Genomic DNA, 24,734 nt, shown 5'->3' with positions numbered 1-24,734 from the left:
ACAGTTGGAGAACAATGTCCGAAATCTTTTATTTTTGTATCATGGTACAGACCACCAAACACTTCAGTTTGTATTTTTGATTATTATGAGCAATTGGTGTCTTTTTTAGACAGCTTTAACAAAAATATTTTTATTTATTTTTGTGGGGGATTTGAATTGTGATATTTAGAAAAAGAATGTAACTAATGAAACCAAACATCTTAATGAAATAAACAGTTTGTATTCATTGAAACAAATAAATGATAACATATGTACAAGAATAACAAATGATTCGTCTACCCTTATCAATCATATGTTATCAAATGCTCCAGATATTGTATCTGTGTATGTAGTAAAGCATACTGGCATAAGTGATCACTCATTATGTTTTATGGTTCTGAAATGTCACGTCAAAGATAAAGGGCCCCGTACACTTAATTACAGAAGTATGAAATATTTTGACCACAATTCATTCATTCGTAGCCTACAGTCCCAACAGCCTACAGTCCCAAAGCAGCTTTTCATTTTGAAAAATTGTTATTGTCGGTGATTGACAAACATACGCCTATTTGTGAAAAAAAAGTTAAGAAAACTTCTCCTTGGATGTGTAGTGAAATTATCAATCTTATTTATAAAAGAGATAAACTGAAGGAAAAAGTGAATAAGCTTAAAAGGATGATATTGATTGAATCTGATGGAAATAAAGTAATATCATTGGAAAAAAAAATTGAATGATTTGTGGAATGAGTATAAGAAACTTCGTAATGCTGTTACTTTGAAAATAAGAAAACGAAAGAGATCTTTTTTTTTTTGCTGAAAAATTATCGGCAGCTAACACATCTGGTGAGATGTGGAATATCATAAAAACAGTGTTGCCTAGAGATGTTTCTGGCATGTGTGAATCAGTTACAGGTAGTAGAGATCAAGATAAATCCAATGAATTTAATACATTTTTCGCCAATGTTGGTAGAGATTTGGCTGCAAACATCCCGAATGTCCATGACTCTTCAATACAAGAATTTGACAATGTGTATGAACCGATTGATTCGTTCTCATTGCAACTTGTCACGTATGAAGAAGTGTTTAAAGTAATTCGTGGTATGAAAAATAAGAAATCTTCAGGACTTGATGGTATTTCTATGTATATGTTAAAAATGGCTGCTTCTGTTATAGTGTACTCCCTTACTCATCTGATAAACATGTCATTGTCCGAAGGCATTATTCCGTTACGATGGAAACAGGCAAAGATTATACCACTATTCAAATCTGGTAACAAGCGTCTCCCGGAAAACTACCGTCCCATTTCTATTCTTTGTTCTGTTTCTAAAATCATTGAAAAAATCGTCCATAAGCAACTATCTCGTTTCATAAAATTGAATGGTTTACTTTGACCAAACCAATCTGGCTTTAGAGAAAAGCATTCGACTACCACTTCACTGTTAAAAGTGACGGATGACTGGTTACACGCCATTGATAGAGGCAAGTACACTGGGGCGGTTTTCATTGACATGAAAAAGGCGTTTGACACCGTGGAGCATTGCACAATGATAAAGAAGCTGCACTCTATTGGAGTTTCCGATGAAAGCCTTCGCTGGTTTGAGAATTACTTGTCTGGTCGACAAATGCGTACATACTTTTGTAATGCAATGTCAGATCCCCTGGAAGTGTGTTACGGAGTACCACAAGGTTCCATTTTGGGGCCTCTCCTCTTTACAATTTATATCGATGACATTGTCAAACAGATCGAAGCGTGCAGTATTCATCTTTATGCAGATGACACTATTTTATACTTTTCTCATTCTGATATGAATCAAATTGAACAGGCTATCAACATTGATTTGAATGGCATCAATAGATGGATGTGTTTAAATAAGTTGAGTTTGAATGTTGATAAAACTGAATGTTTGTTGATAGGATCACCCGCAATGTTAAAAAGATGTAATATGATAAATGTACAGGTAATTGGTAAGCGTATTCAGTCCAAACAAACAGTGAAATATCTCGGAGTTATAATTGATCAAGAATTAAAATGGAATATTTATATAGAAACATTGTGTTTGAAGATAGGTAATTTGATAAGGTTTTTGGGTCGTCTTCGTTTTAATTTAAATCAACAAAGTATGAGGATAATCTATAATTCTATAATTAAACCTTTGTTTGATTATGTAGATGTACTTTATGATTCTGCCCATAAGAAGTATACTGATCGATTACAGAAATTACAGAATAGAGCGGGGAGAATGATCCTGAGAGTCAGTCCGTATATGCATGTTTCAAATCACGTTATTCATCAGACAATAAATTGGGAATCCTTAAAAACACGTCGCTTAAAGCATATTTTGTTAATGGTATTTAAAACTCATAGGCCCGAATTCACGAAGGTGGTACAAATGAAACCATGGTTTAAACCATGGACAAAAAACATGGAGCGCCAAGTGTCGCACAGAATATTTCGTTATGAAATCGGTCATTTTGTCGACAAAATGACCGTTTCGTTAAAGGATGGTGAACGAGACATTAAAATCAAGAAAATCATACAAAAGAAGGTGTCAAAGCAGAGGGAAATGTCTGTTAAAACAGATTTTTTTATGTGACTTTTTAAAATATATTCGTACCACTGAAAAATCGCGAGTTAAAACTGACTGATTTACTTCACCGATTTTCGCTCCAGAACTGCCGTCTTTTTCGGGGCCCTAAAATATGACGTCATGACATGGACGAACGTACCCCTTCACGATCGAGTGTGCAGCGCTAGCTAGCTCTACATCGAGTCCGCCATTCATAAAGCACGTAGTTCTTTGTGAGCGGATGCAATACAATACTGTACCTTGCCTGTCTTTAGTTGCATCTGCTTTATCGGCAGAAACATTACAATGTCTAATTTTTACCTTATATTGTATGGAAAGACTTTGAGTCTGACATCGAGAGTGAATTGAAGGAGGCAGACTTAATTAGAAGAAGAAGAAGAAGATAATGACAGTGGCAAAGTCTGGATGCTTGAGAAGAAGCGAGGGAGAGGCGACGGAGCCTCCTGTGTGTGGATGGATTGCGAAAACAGAACAAAAAAGAGACGATTTTAGCATACCATCACTTTATCGGTGAATACAACCTACAACAGGGAACTGGTGAGTACAGTTTCGTATGCTCGATTGAATTACTCAAAATTGATAACCTCACTTTACAAGGAGGCCTAACACATTACAATTTTTTTTGTGTGTGTCCTTCTATTGATTGAGTAGGCCTATTGACAAAGTTACTGTAGGGTCTAACTGCGACCAGCCCCAACGTGCAGCGCAGCGGCGCGGTCTCCGGGGCTATGTAGGGTCTAGCTGTAGCGTGGCGTAGACAGTGCTGTTTGAGTGTTACTGTTAGTGTTAGCGTCCTTATATTTCTATAAACTATAGCGGATAAGGCCTAACATGACAGTTAGGGGGCCTACATTACCGTACTCTGCCTGTATATGCCTGTGAACTAGATATTCTACTACTAAAATTTTACAGTATCCCATAGAAGGGCCTGGAAAGTTACTAACGTTACTGGTAACATGTTAGTGGTACTGCTGCATGCTGGTAGGTCTAACACTACAGTTTCACTGGTGTGGTACAGTTCTAACGTTAGACCCTAGCAGTAACGTTAGTGTTTATGCAAACCATATTATTACTAGACTAGGCCTAATTTACACTAGTACTGGTATTGGTGAGTGGTAGTGTAGGAAAACACTCCATCTTCATGGTGTTATTTAATAGGCTACTGTCCTCAGTACAGTAAATTTATGCTAATCACCGTATCGTACGGAACGAAATTCAGGTCTTGAGACTGCTGCAGTGCTGGTCACTGGTACCTATACAAGTGTAGCTCAACTTCATATCAAAATTCCGAGGTAAAACGGTGCAGTATTGATGGTAAACAAGAAATGTGCTAAAGTGTCGAAAACCGGTACCCTAACTATGTATTACTGTGCCAATGCTGTGGATATCATTCATCAATCATCTGTACACAGTTTGATACAAAGTAGTACGGAAGTTATCCTTCCCATAATTATGAAACATAGTGGCTAAATTCCCTACATCGTGATATCGGTGTCTGCAAGTGCATCTTCAATATGTGTAATCAACAAAGTCTATGGAGGTGGAAAGCAGTCATGAATGGCAGTGACTGGAGTGGTGGACAAGCTCTTTTACGATAATGCCAACATTGGCATACGTAACATTGAATTTCGGCATCATTAGTGTAAACATGGAGAAAAAAAACCCAAAAATAATAATAATAATAATAAAAAAAAAATTGGTGTACAATGATCAGGCAAAGTTGATTTCCTTGTGTGCATGTAGAAATAGATCTACACTTATCACTATACCATTACAGTAACTCTAAGTAGGCCAACCTGTGGTAACGACTGTTCTAAGTATAGGTACGCCTACGTTGCGAATTGTTTTTGTTTATATTTGTGCCTATGTCTGTATAATAACAAGGAAAAGTAATATATGTCCCCGCCGGAAGTAGCATTTTGTAGCAAAATGTGCAATATAAGTCAACAATCAAGGTCAAAGGTCAAAGAAGTCAAAGGTCAAAATTCTGTGTAGAAGTTTTGAAGCCCTCACCTAGTGCCATCACATAAAGCAAACGGAATCAAAATCGGGTTAGAAATGGCGAAGGAGTAGCATTTTGTAGCAAAATGTACAAGCTAGGTCAAAAATCAAGGTCAAAGGTCAAAGGTCAACATTCTGTGTAGAAGTATTGAAGCCCTCACCTAGTGCCATCACATAAAGCAAACGGAATCGAAATCGGGTTAGAAATGGCGAAGGAGTAGCATTTTGTAGCAAAATGTACAATATAGGTCAAAAATCAAGGTCAAAGGTCAAAGAAGTCAAAAGTCAAAATTCTGTGTAGAAGTTTTGAAGCCCTCACCTAGTGCCATCACATAAAGCAAACGGAATCGAAATCGGGTTAGAAATGGCGAAGGAGTAGCATTTTGTAGCAAAATGTACAATATAGGTCAAAAATCAAGGTCAAAGGTCAAAGAAGTCAAAAGTCAAAATTCTGTGTAGAAGTTTTGAAGCCCTCACCTAGTGCCATCACATAAAGCAAACGGAATCAAAATCGGGTTAGAAATGGCGAAGGAGTAGCATTTTGTAGCAAAATGTACAAGCTAGGTCAAAAATCAAGGTCAAAGGTCAAAGGTCAACATTCTGTGTAGAAGTATTGAAGCCCTCACCTAGTGCCATCACATAAAGCAAACGGAATCGAAATCGGGTTAGAAATGGCGAAGGAGTAGCATTTTGTAGCAAAATGTACAATATAGGTCAAAAATCAAGGTCAAAGGTCAAAGAAGTCAAAAGTCAAAATTCTGTGTAGAAGTTTTGAAGCCCTCACCTAGTGCCATCACATAAAGCAAACGGAATCGAAATCGGGTTAGAAATGGCGAAGGAGTAGCATTTTGTAGCAAAATGTACAATATAGGTCCAAGGTCAAGGTCAAAGGTCACGACTGAAATTCTGTGTAGAAGTTTCAAAGCTCCCATGTAGTGCTATCATATAAAGCAAACAGAATCAAAATTAGCTAATAAATGACAGAGAAGTAGCAAATTGAACATTTTGATCACACACGGACGCACGGACGGACGCACGGACACACACACGTACGGAGCCCGTTTCATAGTCCCCTGCTCGAACTCGTTCGGCGGGGACAATAAGTAGGGCCTACAGATCTTTGTTTGGGTTCTTGTGCACTGTAGGAACTGCATTTTTCAACTGACTTCATTCAACGTGCTATTATCTTACAATAAACAACACATGATATTAGTATTGGGCTTAATCCCAGTCATTTAGAGCACTACATGTATTAGCTATACTTCAGTTGAACATTGTGGTATTGTGTAGACAGCGTACAGCGTACCCTGCAGTCACTCACTAGTGCAAGCTTAGAGCGCGGCGTGACATTCGCTTGTTTTTTTGTTTTTTTCAACCCATTTAATTCAAAGTTACATGAGTGGTTGGAAGTACCCTGTGAATTGATAGGATTTCCTGTGATTGCATTGCATTCTGCTTACCGGTATGTTGACTTTGTTATGTCCACATAAAAAAAAAAAAAAAAAAAAAACAGCAACGCTGGGTGAGCTGCTGACCTGAAGACGAAGGTTTGTCTTTGCGTCTCCAATTCTCCTTAGAAGATACCACACAGAAGTTTGAATGTATGATAATATGAAAAATAGTGTTAATGTTGTAGTTCCAGGCATGAATGCTTCTTCTGGAAAGACAATGGCTGGAGGGACATTTTTACAGACAAAATTGTTTTAAGGGTCATTAAAAAACAACAACAAACAAACCAACAAAAACAAACAAACGAAAAAAAAAAAAACAACGGGAAGGGACCTGTTGTTACAAACATTGTTCCCATTATAACAGTGCATGTGCTTCCCAGCACCATGTAACCATGTACAACATATATTACTGGAGTGAAGATGCATTTTAGCTGTGTACTGCGAAGTGGAAAACAAATACAGTGTATGTGAAACTTGCAAACACATCACAGTAGAATAACTCATTTATTTGTTTGAAATATAATTTCAGCATTGAGGCCAGTGTGGAAATCACTGTGGACTCTCCGATCATTCAGCCATGGGGATTGCATCTACAGCAATAAGAGTGCAAAGTGTTGCATGAAGGTACACCAACTACAATGCATGCACCACCCAAGGGGCATGTCTCTCTACGTAATATGCAGTGTGGACGTGGTTACTCTTCTCTGACAGATTGAGGGAACAAGTACAGATCTTTTGGAGCAAGAAACAAGAAGTGAGTTTTTACTGATCAAATCTGCAAAATAAGGCTGCAAGTCTCCATCTGCAAATATACAGAAACTTTTGTTTATATCCAATGCATTTACAAGTACTACAATTACGACTGAATCACCTGACTACTATTATGTATTAACATATATACATGTAACATCAAATTCCCCACGGGCTGTTTCAGATTGGCCATAATGTGCAAAATCTATCTGCTCTATTGAATGTACACATATGTATGCTTGTTAACTACAAAAAGTTGTGATAATATACAGATTTATATGTCCAAAGTCATGTCTGGCTCTCTTGATGAGTATGTGAACACTTGTAAAGTCCTCACTTTTAAATGAACATGGAATCCCACTGAAAATTGGACTTAGAAGTCTGCAACATTGTGTTGTCCCATTCATTACATTCAAATCTTAACGTAACTAATCAAATCAATGATAAACTTGAGCCTCATGTCTTCCAGGATGGTACAGGCATTGTTTGAGGTGATGATTCACTTTCAACTTTCTGTGAGATATTTGAGAACTTCTTGATGAAATTTTCAAGATCATAGAATTCTAACAGGAATTCAAATTTGAATTGACGAAAATTGGTTTTGTAATGGCTCAGATAACAAAAACAAAAAAGGTAAAAAAAGCGATCCTAGTACAAGATGAGTCCCAACTTTTATTATTTTTTTTATGCCTCCGCCACGAAGTGTTGCCGGAGGCATTATGTTTTCGGGTTGCCAACTTTCATAAAAAGAACAGTAAGTTCCTCTGAAAATGTAATAAGAAGTACAGTGTATCCCATTATCTAAAAAAAATCATCATAAAAAGATGTTGGAAACCAGAAGCCCCATCTAAGCATTAACACGATCATCCCTTTATGTATATTTATGAATAACTGAGACAGAATATCAAACAATGCAGTTTAACTTCTATGACCATTCTAATTTAAATTAGAACAGATTAACACATTCTTTTGTCATTTATTACATTGTTCCTCTCATTGCAGGAGATATTGGTGCATAACCCTACTGCCAGATAATTTCCCAGTGCTACAGCTTTACGGAAAAGGACATCGAGGTGCAACTGCCTGCTTGTGTGTGGACAACAGTTGCTGTGAATTTTGAATCCCCTGATTGTGCTAAAAGCTTCAAAAGGAACTGTTAAAGCTGCAGTGACCTGAAATCGAATGAGCATATCTAAAGTGCTCTCCCTGCATGTTGTAACAAACACTGTTATAATGGCATTTCGGTTACATAGAATTAAAAATTGTGAACGCAAAGACATCTGTCCGTTGTTTTTTGTTGTTTATGGTTATCACAACATTTAGATGAAATGAAAGAACATTTTTAAAAGATCCTTTTTTACTTTAACGTTTCTAAAGTATAAGTTCGTATGTTGCACATGTATTAGTAGGGAAATCAACCAAGACCAGGAGACTGACTAAGAGAACATGAATTCTCTTTTTGATGGAAAGAGGTAAAACATTTCTGCTTAACATTTGAAAGTCATTTCACTCCATTTCAGCCTTTCTCTCACTGTGCCGCTACCAACATGATACCTTTGATATCATTTGCTTAATCACAACGGTCAATAACATTTAAAAAGGGGAAGGCTAGTAACTGATCAGTGGGAATCAGTGGAAATGCTGGGAGATGATTGTTCCAATCCTCATGGGATTCATTCAAGAGTTCATTGTATGTCTATTGTTGTGTGAAAATGATTTGCTTCAGAACGGTCTCATATTCAAGTAATGTGCAGATTAATGCTCCGTCACTGACCAGGGACGCTAACCTGGAAGCATTAAACTGCACATTACTTGAATATGAGACCATTCTGAAGCAAATCATTTTCACATAACAATAGATATACAATGAACTCTTGAATGAATCCCATAAGGATTGGAACAATCATCTCCAAGCATTTCCACTGATTCCCACTGATCAGTTACTAGCCTTCCCCTTTAACTTGAAAAAAAAAATGACTTGTTTACGCAACCCTTACTACAACTGCTCCATACTCATGGGCTGGCAGTAATAATTGTGAAACATATTTCACCCAAACGCCCCCATATATGTACTTATGTATGATATAATATATATATATATATATATATATATATATATATATATATATATATATATGTATATATATATATAGCGAAGAATCAAGAAATAAACTAGTAATGCATTATTTCGCCAATAAGAATGAGTTTATTGAACAACTCAAATTTTCGGTGGCCTCCACCTTCTTCAGGAGTCTCGACGCGGAATGTCAATACCAAAACATAAATTGAACATGAAGAGCGCGCACTCATATACACAGAATTGGTTGCTATGAGAGTGCGTACCCTTTACAATGATGTTGCCATGTAGACGCAATGTAGTCAAGGTACCCCACGCATAAGGAGGAGGACATTGACATGTTTATTACGTAACAATGGTGTTCAATTACTTTGTATTATCACATGTTAAGATATCGACATATGTACTCATCAACGTACCATAAGTTACAAAATTAGGTTAAAGAGCGCTCCAACAATCAAATTGTTTCATGACTTAAAATACAAAAATCATCGGTAGGAAGAAGTCGGTATAATAATTCCTGTTAAGAAACTGATGAAATCGTCAATTACAAAAGCCACAGTTCGGTGTCTCGCTGAAAGCTAAACAGATTTGAACATGCAAGTGTGAAATTGATTGACTCATACAACTGAGTGATAGGATGACAGTGTGAATCCATCTACAGAAAATAATACAAAATAAGAGTAAATTGATTATTAAGATGGAGACATGAAATCATAATATTCGCTATAATTCGTCATAATCTCAGACAGAATAACCAACTAATTTCTCTATCACAACACCAGTGGTAGTGAAACAGTTATCAATTAGAAAGATATTTTGAAAAATATTTTGAAAAAAATATCTTATAATCCTCATAATGACTTATTCCTCTCTTTAACGGAAGAATGAGTAACCGTTTAGAATGGATAAATCCCTGTTCAACCCTTCACCTTGAAAGCTCTTACTCTTCACGATTACTCGTAACTCGGCGAGTTTTCTTTCCTCTGCTGATGTGTAGTCTCCCCCGAAAATGCACACTCTGACATCCTTCAATGAGTGGCCGGGGAGGTTGAAGTGTTTGGCAACGGGAAGGTCGTTCCGATTTTTCAGGATGGACGATTTGTGATTATTAAAGCGCATCCGGAATTTGGTGCTGGTCTCACCGATATAGATAGCGTGAGGGCATTGTGCACACATCATACAATCATGTACTGTATTGTATGATGTGGGTATGATGTGTGCACAATGCCCTCACGCTATCTATATCGGTGAGACCAGCACCAAATTCCGGATGCGCTTTAATAATCACAAATCGTCCATCCTGAAAAATCGGAACGACCTTCCCGTTGCCAAACACTTCAACCTCCCCGGCCACTCATTGAAGGATGTCAGAGTGTGCATTTTCGGGGGAGACTACACATCAGCAGAGGAAAGAAAACTCGCCGAGTTACGAGTAATCGTGAAGAGTAAGAGCTTTCAAGGTGAAGGGTTGAACAGGGATTTATCCATTCTAAACGGTTACTCATTCTTCCGTTAAAGAGAGGAATAAGTCATTATGAGGATTATAAGATATTTTTTTCAAAATATTTTTCAAAATATCTTTCTAATTGATAACTGTTTCACTACCACTGGTGTTGTGATAGAGAAATTAGTTGGTTATTCTGTCTGAGATTATGACGAATTATAGCGAATATTATGATTTCATGTCTCCATCTTAATAATCAATTTACTCTTATTTTGTATTATTTTCTGTAGATGGATTCACACTGTCATCCTATCACTCAGTTGTATGGGTCAATCAATTTCACACTTGCATGTTCAAATCTGTTTAGCTTTCAGCGAGACACCGAACTGTGGCTTTTGTAATTGACGATTTCATCAGTTTCTTAACAGGAATTATTATACCGACTTCTTCCTACCGATGATTTTTGTATTTTAAGTCATGAAACAATTTGATTGTTGGAGCGCTCTTTAACCTAATTTTGTAACTTATGGTATGTTGATGAGTACATATGTCGATATCTTAACATGTGATAATACAAAGTAATTGAACACCATTGTTACGTAATAAACATGTCAATGTCCTCCTCCTTATGCGTGGGGTACCTTGACTACATTGCGTCTACATGGCAACATCATTGTAAAGGGTACGCACTCTCATAGCAACCAATTCTGTGTATATGAGTGCGCGCTCTTCATGTTCAATTTATGTTTTGGTATTGACATTCCGCGTCGAGACTCCTGAAGAAGGTGGAGGCCACCGAAAATTTGAGTTGTTCAATAAACTCATTCTTATTGGCGAAATAATGCATTACTAGTTTATTTCTTGATTCTTCGCTATATTGGAGCCAATACGTGAATTCGCAACATGTTTGGACCTAGACTATATATATATATATATATATATATATATATATATATATATATATGTGTGTGTGTGTGTGTGTGTGTGTGTGTAATTACATATATAATCAGGATGAAAGTACAAGTGAGTTTGGTGATGCTGTTTGAATGTTGAGTGTATGATGGTGTTATTCCTGTATTCCTATTCACGTTATGCTCGTACACACTGATATTAATCTCCATTTTCTTTATTCACACTACAGACATTAGAACACTTTCTTTTCATACATTGTCGGCACTTTGCACCTTGAAGGCAGATCATGTTCCCAAAACGCACACCCTCACAAGTGGTGGATATACATATGATATAGGGGGAATTCACTGGGCACGCCTTCATCTTTTCTTGTGTGCAAAAGCAGAGGAAATAAAAAAAAATGGGGGCCTGATTTCTAAAGGTGCCCCCTCTTTACGGAAATACTGGATCCGCCCATGATCGCACACACACGCTCTCTTACACGCACAGGCGCACACACATGAACATATTATACAAATGTACTCTTACAAGAAATGTTTCAAATCCCAAATAAAATGACCAGAAAAAGCAAACAGGTATACTATTAGATTCAATGAGGATCACATCTTTATTGTTCACAATTTTGCATCGCTTCCTTATTGCATTTCAGAGATGCTGCTTTGCCCCAAAGGCACAAATAAAAATGGAATGAAGAAGATATGTTATATTATGATGTTGAGATTGGCAACAGAATTTATGCCCCTCAAAGTTCTCATTTCTCAATGGGGACATGCATTATATGTAGTTCTATAAAATTATGTACAAATGTACTTTTGTAAATGTCACATAATCATTTATACAATCAAACATTAAAGAACCCATTGAGACAAGGTACTTTCTACTTCTTATACAATATAATCATATGAAAAAAGAGCTAGGGCCTACTGTTTTCTGTTAACTCCCCTGTCATAATAATGTAGATGAGGATGGTGTGGGAAAACGCGATAATTCACTGTTCATTAATGGTTTTAATCAAGGACAAAATTTCGAATGAATATTTTCACCGAATCGTAATGACAGCACAATGTAATGTCTATGGAAGTTCCTAAAAAGCTTCGTTGACCTTTTCTACAACACGGTGTTCAATACAACTCGGTTTGCGTGCATTGTCAATGCAAAAAACAGCGGTCGATCCTGATAACGCGATTTACCGCGGGGAGCTGAAACGAGGCCACGCTAGTTCGTCGGCGATATTTTTGCACTGAAACTTCGAATCGAAAAGGGAACAACGGCATTTGATAGAGCTGGATTTTCTCAATCACGTAGGTCTAGTTTTTTACGTGAATTTCAGTGTTAAATATTCTTATCAAGCAAATAAACATTAGGCGGTCGATGAGTAGTAGGTCCAACCCTACATAGGCTACTCCACTACGTAGATCCTTACGTTAGCTAGGTCAGAGTTCTTGTTCTACCGTAACGTTAGGCTCTACTACTGTACTAACTAGGCCTATTAAACGGTAACTATAAGCCGTTTAAGAGTAGAGACTGAGGCGCGAAAGCGCAAGTAGAAATTTAAAAAGGTATACTTCATGGTAATTCGAAGGAAGATGGATTCAATAAGTGAAATTATAACTCACTTTTGCTTGATAGAGTAAACAAGACACGTAGGCCTACTCAGGTCAGCATGCGGAATTCACGCTTTGAATGCGAACCGCGGCGTGATACAGAGCGTAGCTTAGGTGCAAAGTTAGAGCTAGCGTATCACATCAGCGAGTGCAGGGCTGATTCGTCCATGTCATGACGTCATAATTTTGGTCACCAAAATTTCGCCGTCAGATCGGGTTCAGGTGGTCTAAAAAGGGCCTCAAAACACCATCTCTCAATCGTTCTAAAGACATCTTCACCTTCTGAAAGTTAACTATTCATATTCCTAGAGACTTAAGCTTTGCAGAAATATATAAATCACTTTGTGTATGAATACCGACATTTTTTTCTTGTTCACCATACTTTAACGAAATGTTCATTTAGCTACAAAATGATGTCATTTCGTTACAAAATAATTTTCATCGACGAAATGACTGATTTCGTATGGCAATATTTCAAGCGACACTTGGCGCTCCATGGTTTTTGTCCATGGTTTAAACCATGGTTTCATTTCTACCACCTTCGTGAATTCGGGCCTAAATGATTTCAGCGCTCCTTATTTATTGGACCGGTTTAATTTTGTATCTCATCCATATTCTTTACGATCTTATGGAAGATTGACGCTGTCAAAGCCTAAAACAGAGTACTGTAGACGTATGTTCGCGTACCGTGGGGCATCAATGTACAATACTGTTCCCTTGGATATAATATCTTCATCATCATGTAATTCCTTTAAGAAAGCTATAAATAATTATGTATTACATTGGATTTTATGATAATGATCACGTATCTCTGTATTTCTATGTAAAATATCATGTTATATGGGGAGGGCTGCGGGTGGGGGAGGGAACATTGTATTTTGGTAGTCGGTATGGGGGTATCATTTTCATAAGTTTTTTTTTTTGTAATGTTGTTTTAGTTGATTTTGTACACTGATGTATCATTTTTTTTTTCGCATAATATCATTATGTGTAAGTAAGCTTGTGTATAATTAGTTTTTATTGTATGGAGTTTCGACTATTGTAATTTTTTGTTCATGCGAAGTTGGACCCCTCGGAAGACCAGCACGGCCATGAAGGCCGAGCTGAGAAGGGCAATCCATCCGTTTTTCTTCAGTTTTATATTCCAGTTGTATTGTATCATTGTTATCTTTTTATCTTATACGGTGAATAAATAAACAAACAATAAACAAACAATTTTGCGAGTCTGCCTATCCGCCGGCGCGTGCCAAACCTTCTCCAAAGACCTGTGTACAATTGAAATAAAAAAAGAAATACTGATTTTTTTTTTCTTTCATAATTGGCCCGTATCGTTAACATTTATCAACGAATCAAACCAGTTGTAAAAGAATACGATTAATGAATTAACCTGTACAATATTTTCTATACAATTTCTATCGTACAATATGCAGAATGCTACGAGATGCTTTCGTAAGTATACTAGTATGTCATATTCAATGCAGATAATCATATTTTAGCATTAAACACAGTAAACAAATAATTCTATTATTCTTTAAAACTGTACTTAATTCAATTCGCTGCAAATGACGTCTTCATACTCGTAATGATGCAATTGGACAATACCATAAAGTGGCGCATTGTGTAATGTAGTGTATAATCTATAATGCGTTGTACCGCAAGTTGTGATCTGGAGTAGAGAGTCTATTGGATCCAGAACTACAGATTTGATCAGTGATATCACCCAGGCCAGACCCAACCCCCAGACAGGTCAATTAAGGACAGGTCCAGGCCTGCTGAAATTCACTTAGTATAAATGATAACTTACAGATCTGAGCCAGGGCCAGGTCCAGGTCCATAATAGCCCGACCAGACGCCGTTTGCTGTCCAACATCATATCGTACTATTCGTTACCTGCCTATACTTCTCATGTTCTACAGCCGCCGAATATCGCAGGCTTCTCATCCATGAAGGCATATTTCACGGAGTGTGGAAAGTTCATGCAACAGTGTCCTCGGCAGCTCATCACCATGCAGGTGCAATGTCGGCAGACTGTCCTCCATCCCGTACCTCCGTGGCATGAAGGCAGCTAGAGAACCTTAAGTCTGCATTCCGCAAGGCGGGAATACACCCAATCAATACCGACGCAGTTGACATCGATCAGGCAACAAAACCAAGTATCTTGGTCACACCGAGATCCACAGACCACGACAAGGTACACAGCAACCATAATGTTCACAAAGTAAGAGCCATGGGTGATGCCGGCCCAAACTAGATCGATCTTCAGGAAGTGTCTGCGGAGGAGTTCCTCAAATCTAGAACTCCGAGTCCTCCACATGCGCCCAACAAGAAGGGGGAAAATAGTGACGGCTTCAACGCATCGGGAAAATGCGTGACAGAGGATGCTGCCTACTTGCTCCTTTGTGTGGAGAAATCTAGAAAGGCTGCGGAGAAGACATCCGCAAAGACCAGGAAGATAACGCAGTTGCAACCAGATCCACCAGGTGCGGCGACACAGAACACTGAACATGTCAAGAAGTCGCAGCCAGGCCCATCAGGTGCACATCAACCACAATTAAATCGAAGGCTATTCAGCGATGATAACGACACGGATGGTGACGACGACGAGCCATGCTGCGTCTGAAAAAAAACCCCTCCGAATCGTCCTACATCTCGAGGAATCAAGATATTTTCATGAGTTGCATGTGATTACACAAACTGTACACACTGGGTGCATCAAAACTATTGCACACCTCACAAAATTTCGTAGAAGACGATGTCTTTAAATGGCCTTTGCCACTGAAATCATAAAAACAAAATTAAGAAAAAATAGTGGTAACGGAGATCACAGTGTTTACCTTGCTTTATTTTTGACTGACTTTCACGTGCGTTAAATACTTTTGGATGAGGTTTCATTCGTTATGTCTACAGTATGCCTAGGTACGTGCGTTAGGCAAGATTGTTTTGTGTGTGTATGTGTGTGTGTGTCTGTTTATGTTCATGTTTTTTGCATTGGATATACAGTCGTGTCATTAACTTATGAAATAAAATATTAGAAAATGCACCACACACAAAATGCAAAACAAATTATACAACGTCTAAGTAGATCCTTGTAATTTGATTGGAGGATTGTTGGTGACGTGATATTCAATAAGTACTCCATTCAACGCGCCGTGAAATTCTGGTTCTATTTTTGCGTGCAACTTGGTTCGATTTTTTCGTTCTATTCCACGGTTCGAGAAATTGTACGGTACTGCATGTACTGTGTGTTGCATATTGAGGATCGCATGCAGCCAGCGCAGTTTACGTGTGCGGTACATGCATGCGCATATGTAGGCCTACGTAGTGCTAGTGTTGTACGTGTATGAGCGCTAGCTGTGACCTGTATATTCTACACTGATTGCACAGGCCAGAAAGAGAACCGCAGTGGATCCACATGTAAGTATGGCTATATTTTTCATATCTAGCCCTACTTAGACCTACACAACAATCCTCCAACCAAATAACAAAGATCTACTTGGACGTTGTATAAAACAAATAGTGTATGGTCTTTACTCATGCAATGGAACGAGATTTCGCACTCGGTGAAAGATGAGGCGCACTATTCAACTCGGCTTCGCCTCGTTGAATAGAGCGCCTCTATCTTTCACCTCGTGCGAAATCTCGTACCACTGCATTCGTGACCATTCACTATTTGTATACTAATCGACTCATCATCGGAACATGAAGACACATCGCTTCTTCGAAACGTGCAAGTTCAGAAGAATAGCTTTTGTAATTCAGAAAGATTATATTGTAAGTTTCCAATAATTGTGAATAATTTGACGCTGTTTATAAATTTCCGGAAAGAAACATATCAAAAAGCTATACAGCAACATACCGGTACGCACAATAGAGGAAAGACAGGGGAATCAAGTCACTACTATCAGAGCATCTAACAATTCAAAGTATAAAGGTGAAACTTGTCACTTTCCATAAGTTTTTAGAATTGGAAATATATCAGAAGAAATAAAAAATAAGTATAACGTTGTTAACTGAATAAAACAATAGTAACGATGTAAAACAAAAGTAAAACTAAAAAAAATCATGGAAAATATGACAACCGAGACAAATGAGTGATATATTGCTATCAGGAATTATTTCAAATATTGTTTTTCTCTCAAGTCACATATTTATTTAAAGACCCCCTGCTGTCTTTGCCCCCACCTATTATTTAATTGTAATACATAATAATGACAAAATTTATTTTCTTGCAAAATACATTTTCAGCCTGCAATCAAAGGTAAAATGTTTTAATCCAGAGCAGTATCAGGTAAATAATTCTCATTGTGTTTTTGCCTCGTTCAGTTCATGTCGGGTACCCGGCGAAGCCAAAGAGAGACACAGAGGGTGAACTACAGGGCTCTTGCTCTTAGCCAATCAGAACCAGGTGAGGAGCAAGCAAGAGCAAGAAAAAGTATAAAAGCAAGTATACTTGGCCAAAGGAAAAATTGTGGAGGGTTCGAGTTACTGATGAAAAGGCTTGTGATGGGGAAATTTTATAAGAGTACACTACGTCAACTTGCCATCCAAGTATGATGAATGGATTGAATCATCAGATATTGTAGAAAGGACTGCTGAAATTGAGGCAGATGCTTTCTCATTATTCAAATTGTCATGCATACCATCAAAGTCAGGATCAAAGAAGTACATTGTCGTCGACAGAGTGAACAAAATGTTCAAATATTTGTTCCTGTAAAGAAGTCAACGTTTGACAAATTTAAGAAACATGGAGGTTTATCCTCAAGATTGAGAACGAAGCATCATTGCACCCGATTCTCGGCAAGTTATGGAATAGGCGCATCGCGAATAAAAACCATGATTACGCATTCATCCACATACCAACGCTTCGTTTCTGGCTACGGGAGAAGAGGCCCCTGTACGAGTACAAAATAGATGGGAAAAAACTATCTCTACGTAGAGGTTATGTTTGTGTTTCAACATTTACCAAAGGTGTCGGAAATAAGTATGCTCTTGAATAAGAGTAACATCACCCCAGTTTAACTATTTACAATGTGCATGTGTATTTCAGTCTCTTTTGGAATTTGTTTTGATTCAAAATGATGTTAGACAAAAAAAAAAACTGTACATAGAGGTGTACTAGTATGTTTATGTCACAGTATTTGTGAAAGGTGTCGGAAATTATTATGTATGCTCTGTAGGTACTACGACGAATTGAACTAGTTTAGTCATTTGCATTCAGCCTCTCTTTGAATTTGTGTCAATTTCTAATTAGTTGAGCAACTACAGTATGTAGCATCTGTGAAAAGCAGATTGAACCAGTTCGGCCATGTATCTATTTCAGTATCTCTTAAAACTTGACTAATTCAAACTGAGAGGAAATGTTTGTGTCGTAACATATTTGTGAAATGTGTTGCAAATATATATGTTCTCTACCAAGGGAAATTGAACCAGTTCAAAACAATTTCAGTCTCTTTTGGAATTTGATTCAATTCAAAATGAGTGAAACATTCGAACAAGTGCTTTTAAATAAATTTATGCTATTTGATATGATACGGGGTCTGGAAATGGCTTGTTAATACAATTATCTTCGGATCAATTTCATGAATCATTGAATTTTTCAGATTTTGTTCATTTTTGCATATATCTGATCTGGCAAAAAAGGCGGACTTATAAATTTCGAGTTACAAAACAGTATGCCATAGCTAATAAAATTCAGCAAGCCTGACCCATTATAATGCAATGCATATGCAATGTATTGAGAAATTTTAGCGAGCATTTCAGGATTTCATCTATATTTGTGTACCAGTAGGCTCCAAACTGTATTTACATGAATGAGCAGAAACTACATTACAATTGCTATATTTGTGAAATTATAATACCGTACCATTACAATTATTGATTTTAATCTAATTTGATATATATATTTGTGTATTTGTAATACCTGTATACACTATTACACAAAGTACAATCTTTCATAAAGCATTTTAATTCTATTAATGCCCATCACATGACGGAAGTGGCAATCAGTGAAATTTAATTTTGATATGTAACTTGTGTTCTTGCATGTTATCAATAATTTGTTCCACTAACACCTGAAACATGCCTCTTCTCTCTTCTTCTCTATTCCATATCAGTTTTCTTCACTTCAGCAGCTTGTACGGTTCCTGTTCCAAAATGTTCAGTTGGTGCAATTCCTGCTGCATCACACCCAGATGGTACTGCTCCTGTTACAACAAAGCCAGTTGGTAGTCTGCCTGGTTCAATAGAGCCAGTTAGATACATGGACACATAATTATATCAGGTCACCCAAACGGTGATGGAAACACTTGGGAATTAGGGTCTGCTGAGGATCTACCGTCGACAATCACTAAGGGCAGGTTGCTTCTGAAATGAATGCTCTTTCAAGAAACAGGGGAGGGAGGGGTAGGCAGGGAAGGAACTGTTATCCTTAGTATGACGGGACAATACCAAAGATCACCGTAAGTCTTCTCGCTGAGACAAAAATATCGACCACATTTGTAGATATACTACTTGACAGACTTGCGGCAGCAGTTTGGTGAAAAAACAATAACAAACTAATACATGGACTCTTTATCAAGTTGTCAGGTTGTGAAGAGGCGCAAGAAGACCCTACAATTGCCTTTTACATCATGACGGCCCGCTCTGCGACGAACAATGCAATCGACAAGATTGAGGGACAACTAGAGACCTGTCAACTCTTTCCGATGTGCCAATACCGTATCCACTGGAGACCCTTGCCTACACGAAGCGAATACGTGACATTGATGAAAGATATTCCAACGAAAGGGCTAGCCAAGAAAGACAATGAACGCATGCCTTACCCAAGAGGAGCTATACATATTCCAACGAAAGGGCCAGCCAAAAAAAAAAAAAGAAAGAAAGAAAAAAAAAGATTAAAGCATGCCTTACCCAAGGGGAGTTATATATATTCCAACGAAAGGGCTAGCCAAGAAAAACAATTAACGCATGCCTTACCCAAGAGGAGCTATATACACTGTATTACAACGAAAGGGCTAGCCAAGAAAAACAATTAACGCATGCCTTACCCAAGAGGAGCTATATACACTGTATTCCAACGAAAGGGCTAGCTAGAAAAACAAAAAACGCATGCCTTACCCAAGATGAGCTATATATAGGGCAGTGAAGAGGACATGATATTCTTCAAGCAACGGTCAAGATATTTAAGTTCAAGTTCAAGTTCATATTTATTCGTTTTTTCCACAATATACAAACATAAATCTCACTTTCTTAAGTGACAAAAACAATGCATACAATTGTATAGAGAAGACAACAATAATAGGAAAAAAAAAACTAACAGTAGCGATACATTGCAATAGGTGCTAAGATAACGAAAGTGAAATAGTTTTCAATATATGCATTGTGTGAAAAAAACGGAGGGACCCACTAAAAAGACAGAGCTTGTAGAGTGTGGGCCCCTCTTGTATTAGAAGCCCGATGTAAAAATTGAATTGAAAACAGCAAAAAATCCGCACAAAAAGTTCGTCACAAAAAAAGTTTGGGAGCCCACCAAGAGACAGACGAACAAACAGTTATACATAAAACAACAACAAACAGAGTTATGAACATGTAACAGGACTGGGACAGCAACAAGACTACTTGTAGGAGGAAAAACAAGAAACAAACAGACTTGACGACACAAGAGGAAACAAGACTATAGCGTGATAAAGAGGTAACAGAATAGACAGGAATATGCAACACAGACAACGATCCTCGGAGGTTTGAGGAAGAAAGAGAAGAAGAAAAAAGAATATAGAACAAACCCTTCAACTGCGAAGTATAGGTTAAAAAAAAATCTTATAATCAAGGCTTGAGCAATAGCTACAATAATAAAGAGAACGGCAATGCCGATATTGCGGATGAGTAACAAAGTAAGCCTATTAACTAATCTGATTCTGCGAGTCGTCATTATAAGATTGTAAAAGAAATGACTTTAATCTCCTTTTAAAGGAGTATATAGATGGAGCAGCTTTTAAATCATGATTCAGGGAATTCCAATAATTTGGTGCAGTGTAAATAAGTGTATTCTTTGCTAAAATCGTTCGAAGAAGTGGTAAATGAAACTCGGTAGAACGCCGGGCGGGGTAATTATGGAATGATTGATTTTTTTGAAACATAGAACCAAAGATAGGTGGGAGTAAATTGTTATCATACATATACATGAATTGACCTAAGTTAAATAAGAATAACGCTTCAAACGGGTATAACGTGGGGATTGAAGTTTTCTCACTCAAAGGGTCATACAGACTCTTTCAAGATGGCTAAAATTGCTTTATAAATTCTTTTTTTTTTATAAATATATACTGCAGTATTTTTTTTTTTTTTTGGGGGGGGGGGGAGGGTGGGGGCAGGAGATGGCATGTAAATGTCTTTCACAAAGGCAAGTGGACGACAGAACAAACTTCAGAATGTTTTTGTGAAGCACTTAGCTGCTTATTAGTTGAAGACAGCCATTTGGAAGGACTGTCCCATTCTGGAAAAGGATACCCTGTATGAGAAGGCGAGAGGTATCTTCAAACAATGCTTGAGTGATGCGTCATAAGTCTTTGAAGAGACAGATGAGTTTGGGATGCATGATTATGGGTATTATAGATGATGACGATTAGACAGATAGTTATACACTGTCGACTGTGACGGGGCAGACCAAGCAAAGTCACTACCTGCTTGCCTCTTTCATTGAGCGAATGGTTCTACGACTGAGCTGCAATTAATTAACAGGTTTACGGGTAGAGAGTATTGAAACCTATTATACTTGTGACTTTCAAGAAGCTGTAGAGTCATGTATAGCTACGATCATCACAGGCAAAAAGAACTTTGCACTCGCAGTTTCAACACTAAAGCCCGAAATATCACCCTTGGCACAGTTGGAAGAAAGGCTATGTAGGCATACAGACCACTACAAACTCGCGAAAAAAAATATGGGAGAGAGGGAATTGTCAAAAGGGCAATCAAATAATGGTGAGGAGCACAAGAACAGAGACGTCAAAACACACAGAATAAACACGCAGCGGATTTACGGACAGCACAAACCCTCAGAAAAAAAAAAAGAAACAAGTGGAATTATTTGCTTACATATTGCAGACTGACCCTTTTAGGACAGCTCTGCGAGAAGTTAAGTGGAACAACAAAGGCAAAGACTGGTTTGCTGATGAGACAGTAAATATCACTCTGGGTAAAGGTCATGGGGCTTAACATGTAAGACCTGGGCCGGTATTCCATAAACGCATTTAAGCAAGAAATCTAAGCATTTGCTTATATTCAAGCAAACTTGCTTAAATAGTATGAAATTTTGCTTAAATGGTGAGCAAATATGCTTACAAGAGAATTTAAGCAAAATCTCCCGATAAGCATTTCTGCTAAGAAATTTTGCTTATTGTGAGCAATTTTGCTACGCATTTTTACTTTCAATGAGCAAATTTGCTTAAACACGCTTTGGTATTCCATAAACATCTCAAGGTAAGTATTTTTGCTTAAATATAAGCCACCTTTTTACTTTGCTTATCTTTCTTCTAGCAGTAAGACTTATAAAAAGAGTGTTCATTCTCACGTTAGGCCCAACATGCAGTTCGCGATTGATGCGTTGAATAAGGCATAATCGAGAGTCTGTGATGGCGGCTTTTCTCCGCATTCACGATCACGTAAAGGATCGTAGACGAATCGTCGCAAACGCCCGCGTTCACCCGCTTCAGATTTATAACGACGTAGAGCTGATACAGAGATACCGTTTTTCGAGAAACGGTATTCAAAGGAATGAGAATCTAATTCACAACGACAAATCGAAACCACGCAATAGAGCCCCTTGACAAGGTATGCGCTGCTCTTCATTTTTCATATTCGTCTATTATTATTACCCTTTCTCTGTCTGAGAAATTGCAGCTTTTTTTTTATTTGTTTTTTGCCCTCCATGGCCATAATGTGCGGTGGATGGATCAAGGGTCACTCAGTGATGATTCTATATATTTTCGCGTGTTAAAAAGAAATATTGCCCTTTTAACACGCAAATCTCCATAGACACTTCCTCGCACAAAAGAGAAACATTTGGCTGCGTCGGGAGCTGCGCAATATGTCGTGACGTCACAGAAAGTAAGCACTTTTGCTTATCTGTACCTTTCGTAAGCCAATCAAAAATCGGGTTTAGAATACGGCTAAGATTTTTTTTCTTAGCGTAAGCAAAGGGCTAAGATAATCTGCTAACTGTAAGCGAAAGTGCTAAGATAACTTGCTTAAATTAAGCAAATCTCCTTAACTGTCCAAGGAATATTGCTTAAGGCGTTTGCTTACGTAAGTACATTTGATAAGACAATTTGCTTACTGTAAGCAATTTTCCCTCAAATTTTATGGAATACCGGCCCTGTACTCACATGTGGTACTCTGGATGAGCTGAAAGAACACTAATCATAAATGTCATGTACCTCACGTACGAAACAACAGGACCATTTCACCCAAATCATTTAGAATGCGGAATAGTCTCTTCTGTATAGACAAGGAAAGTGTCCAAATCAGGTGGGAGCTAGATGAGTGTATAAGATCTGGTTAAATGGTATCATCAAAACTTTGAAGGAGAAGGAGCTGGGGGTAATAAAAAAGCAAAAACAAAATACAAAGAACCATTTCACAGGAGGGAGGAACTTACTTATAAAAGAACAAATGTTATTCTGAGTAAAAGTCATGTGAACTTTATAAGAACAGCACTCACATGGATGACCTGAAAAAGATGATAATACATGTCATGCATGCGGGTCATAGGAACGTTTTTCGGGGGGGGGGGGGGAGGGGGAGGGGAAGGTGCGGACGGGGGGGGGGGGAATTCTATGGTTCCGCGGCCCCTAGCTGTCATATGTCTCGTGGGTGAAACAACAGTGAATGCTTCACTCAATGATTCAGAGTGCAGATATCGCTTTTCCAGCTCAATTGACTGCCATTTGGTGAATGGCAAAGGAAGCACAATCAACATACAAGGTTGTGTCTGTATTGACAATGCACAATCAACATACAAGGTTGTGTCTGTATTGACAATGCACAATCAACATACAAGGTTGTGTCTGTATTGACAATGGCACATACATTAGTGTATCTATAAGAGTGGAATACATACAACCACAAGGATTATTCTGAATGAACGTAAGCGAGGGACTTGTGCAACTGTAAAAATTATGAATAAACAATGAAGTATCCGACCTGTGTAGTGCATTTTCAGTGAACCCTTTCGTGCAACTGCTTGAAGAAATATTAGAAGATGCACTAATATGCAGTGCTGATGTCCAACCTTAATAGTTGGGGGCCTAAGGGCTCAAAATGGGCTGTTTGGTTCAAATTCTTCCAAAAGCACCAAATTTGGCTCATAGGCCCCTTGTACCATACTCTTTCGATTTTTGATGGGCGCCAAGACTAAAAACCCTTGGGGCCGCCATATTGGTGAAATCCAATATGGCCGCCATCCCGGTTAAAGGTCAACTGCAGTTACAAATTGAAAAGGTTGATCAAAGTAATGAATCCTATGTGGAAGGGTTTACGAGGTTAGAGAATGTGATTCTAAATGTCACTTCTGCAATTCAAGGTCACTAATCACCTCTCAAGGTCACTTTCAAGGTCAAATAAGGGTCAAATCAGGCATTTCGGGCATGTTTGGAAATGGCGTCTGTGAGCATTCAACTGGAATTTACTGGTACAACTATTTTTTCCCATTTGTCTTTTCTTCCATACTTCTTCAATGATCAATTAGGGTCAAGAGCGATGTTCCATCCCCCTACATATCAATTATGATTATGACAAATAAATGAAACATATATAATGTATATATATATATATATATATATATATATATATATAATGAAAACTTTGAGCACAGAAATGGGTTTCCATCGGTTTCGTTTTCTTTTCTCATTTTCTTTGCTCAAAGTTTCGCTA

At 37.8% G+C, this 24,734-nt stretch overlaps 1 long non-coding RNA gene across 1 annotated transcript; it reads left to right on the top strand.

Moving 5' to 3' along the window:
- The first annotated feature begins 2,808 nt into the window (after positions 1-2,808).
- Positions 2,809-7,905, top strand: LOC140239411 (uncharacterized). Its single transcript, XR_011901979.1, has 3 exons — positions 2,809-3,104; positions 6,549-6,773; positions 7,772-7,905. It is a non-coding gene; the product is annotated as an uncharacterized lncRNA (long non-coding RNA).
- Positions 7,906-24,734: the final 16,829 nt, after the last annotated feature.

This window comes from Diadema setosum, chromosome 16 (genome assembly GCF_964275005.1).
Source record: "Diadema setosum chromosome 16, eeDiaSeto1, whole genome shotgun sequence".
In the NCBI taxonomy this organism is placed as follows: domain Eukaryota; kingdom Metazoa; phylum Echinodermata; class Echinoidea; order Diadematoida; family Diadematidae; genus Diadema; species Diadema setosum.
Note: the sequence above shows the minus strand (reverse complement) of the source record. Positions and strands in the feature narration are given on the sequence as shown.